The sequence below is a fragment of the Mauremys reevesii genome, linkage group 1 (assembly GCF_016161935.1).
Source record: "Mauremys reevesii isolate NIE-2019 linkage group 1, ASM1616193v1, whole genome shotgun sequence".
NCBI classification, from domain to species: Eukaryota; Metazoa; Chordata; order Testudines; family Geoemydidae; genus Mauremys; species Mauremys reevesii.
The window spans coordinates 161,577,418-161,580,685 of record NC_052623.1 but is presented as its reverse complement, the minus strand read 5'-3'; the positions used below and the strand labels follow the sequence as shown (position 1 = coordinate 161,580,685).

The 3,268-nt window shown below is 45.4% G+C and overlaps 1 pseudogene; it reads right to left on the bottom strand.

Annotated features, from left to right (window-relative positions):
• Positions 1 to 506: 506 nt before the first annotated feature.
• LOC120407139 lies at positions 507 to 1,243 on the bottom strand (annotated as a pseudogene).
• Positions 1,244 to 3,268: the final 2,025 nt, after the last annotated feature.

Below are 3,268 nucleotides of genomic sequence, written 5' to 3'. Positions count from 1 at the left end.
GCTCATGTGGTTGAGTCCTCTGATGGTGTCGCTAGAGTAGATATGGGGACAGAGTAGGCAATGGGGTTTGTTACAGGGATTGGTTCCTGGGTTAGTGTTTCTGTGGTGTGGTGTGTAGTTGTTGGTGAGTATTTGCTTCAGATTGGGGGGCTGTCTGTAAGCAAGGACTGGCCTGTCTTCCAAGGTCTGTGAGAGTGAGGGATCGTTTTCCAGAATAGGTTGTAGATCAGTGGTTCTCAAACTTTTTTGTATTGGTAACCCATTTTGAACACCAGACCTCTGAGTGTGACCCCCACCCCAGAAATTAAAAACACATTTTTATATTTAACACTATGTTAAATACTACATTTAAACCCTATTGCTTAAAATGAATTTACCTTTTCTCACTGCTTTTAAATTAAGACTAAAACACATTTTTTATCAAATTAATTATAAATGGAAGTTATTTTTAAGAAGAATTTTATTTTAATACTTGACAGCAATTAATGACCTGAAGCAGCCAAAAATCAGTGAGATTGATGATGCTGTTTATTTGACACAAGAAGTTTTATTCTTGGTGTTGTTTTAGAAAGGGCGCATCTGAGGTCCTTCACATCAAGCTGGTTTCAAGATTTCGTCTTTATTGTGAAAAGGCTAGAGAATCCACTCTCGCATTCGTAGGTAGTGGGAAATGGCAGAAGGACTCTCAGGACCATTTCAGACAGCAGTGGGTATTCACTTGAAACTGAGCACCAGAACTGGTTTGGAGGCAGCTGTGTGAATTTTGCTTTCACTTCAGCATCATTGATCATGTCAACAAACTGTTCCTGTGCATGAATATCGTCAGTAGGTAACTGCTCAGCTGTCACACTGAAAGGGTTCTTTACCAGGGAATGAAGAGCTTCTGGTAGTGCTGGGAAGTAGTGTGAGAACTCTTCATGAAGGGCTCTCAAATGTTCACTGATTGCTGACTTGAAAGCACTATCAATGTTAACATCCTCCTCCTCGCTGAACAAGAGAGTGTCCAAAACATGCCATATCTGTCTGTGTCCAGCTTCCTGCACCACAGATAAAATCAAAGCCTTCCAGATGAAGTTTTATTAAACAGGTCTACTAATGTTGAACATTTTCCCTGAAGTGACAGATTGAGATCATTAAGGCTACCAAAGCTATCAACTAGGTATGCCAAGCAGAGAAGCCATTTCTTGTCACTGAACATTATGTTCAGCTCTTGTTTCTGTTTTCGCAGGAAAAACTCTGCCATCTCTTCATGAAGTATAAAAACGTGTTTTAATCCGCATCCCCTAGAAAGCCATCAGAAGGTTTTTCGCCTTCCTCTGCAGCGTGGGGCACAGGTCACTTGCTGGAGGATTCTCAGCAGCTTGAGGTCTTCAAACCACAATTTGAGGACTTCAGTAACTCAGACATAGGTTAGGGGTTTGTTACAGGAGTGGATGGGTGAGATTCTGTGGCCTGCATTGTGCAGGAGGTCAGACTAGATAATCATAATGGTCCCTTCTGACCTTAAAGTCTATGAATCTATGAGACTTGAGTGTGGAAAAGCAGAACTTCATATTCACCACCCATTTCATTGCAGAGCTCTCGAAAGAGACGACTATTCAGAGCATGAGCTTTAAGGTAGTTCGCTGCTCGTATAACAACATCCACCACAGCATTAAGGCAATGTCTTTGCAGATAGGACATGAGGATGGATTCCACAATGAGTGACAATAACATTAGGTGAGTGTAGAGGAGTGGACTCACCCCTGCGGCGCCTCCTGCTGGTATCTTCTGGGAATTAGCTCAATTTCCAGTCCAGAGCGCCCTCTGCAGGCAGGTAATCCGCCTGTCCTCTGGCCCCCGTGTCCCTCCCTGGACCCGGTGCCCTTTTACATGGGGTGCTGCCCCCTGGCAGTAACCCCTTTCTCTCAGGGTCTCCCCTCCCCAGGGAACCCCCACCCTCTATCCCCACCTTGCCTCAGTATATGGCTACTGCCAGCCATTGTCTAGCCCCACGTCCTGGGGCAGACTGCAGTATCAGCCTACTCATCACTGGCAAGGAGGGTTTGGACCTGCTGCCTTGGCCTACCCCTGGGCTGCCCTCTGCAACCCCCAGTACCTGTTGGCCCAATGCTAGGCCGCAGCCTGGGGCTTTCCAGGCTGGAGCTCCCCAGCTCCTCAGCCTTTCCCCAGCCCTGCTTCACTCAGGTACCTTATGTCCAGCTCCCTGCAGCCACGCCCATCTCCCGCTATAGCTAGAGAGAGACTGTCTTGGCTTCTGGCTCACAGCCTCTTATAGGGGCCAACTGGGCCTGATTGGAGCATGGCCACAGCTGAGCCTACTTTCCCCAATCAGCCCAGGCTTCTTGCCCCAGCCTAAAGGCTGCTTTCTCCAGCCACAGCCCCTTCCCAGGGCTGTTTTTAACCCCTTCAGGGCAGGAGCAGGGGTCCACCCTGCTACAGTGAGACACACTGTACCTTCTGCTGAAAGCCAGACCATGCACCCATCATTGCTGGAGCACCATCGGTACAGATACCACAAAGATTTTTCCACTCAATGCCATTGCTTTCAAGAAAGACATTCACCTTATTGAAAATGGCCTGTGCTGTTGTGGTTGTTTGAAGTTGTTCACAGAATAAGAACTCATCTTTAACGACCCCGGCATTAAAATACCTTATGAATGCTATCAGTTGTGCACAGTGAGTAACATCAATAGTTTCATCAAGTAGCAGGCTGAACATACTGAAAGCAGAATGTTTAATTTCATGCATAACTTGTTTGTTGATCTCTTCAGACATCTCACATATTCTGCATTCACAGTATCATTAGACATGGAAAGCAGTTTTTTGGCAGTATTATTGCTAACCATAAGTGCCACAATATCTTTGCATGCTGGCAGAATAAGCTCCTCACCTACCGTATGTGGTGTTTTGGTACAGGCAATTCATAGTGACACAACATAAAAAGCCTCCACAGCTGAGGATGTTTGCTGTCAGAAACTTCCATCAGCATCAAGCCTGGCCTTCTTTGTTGCTTCTTCTCTGCGTTTGACAAAATCCACGTTTTGATTTTTATGCTCGGGATGTCTAGTTTCAAGATGTTGCTGCAGTTTGCATGGTTTCATTGATTCAGCAGAAAAACTTCACAGCAAATGACGCATTGCGGTTTTTCAATACCAGAAGTGATGATACTGGCAAAACCAAGTTTAATGTAAGACTCGAGATACTTTTGTTTTTTAGTGGTTTTAGCAGTACAGGTGGCCATTATTTTCAGGAGAAAGTTTGCTCA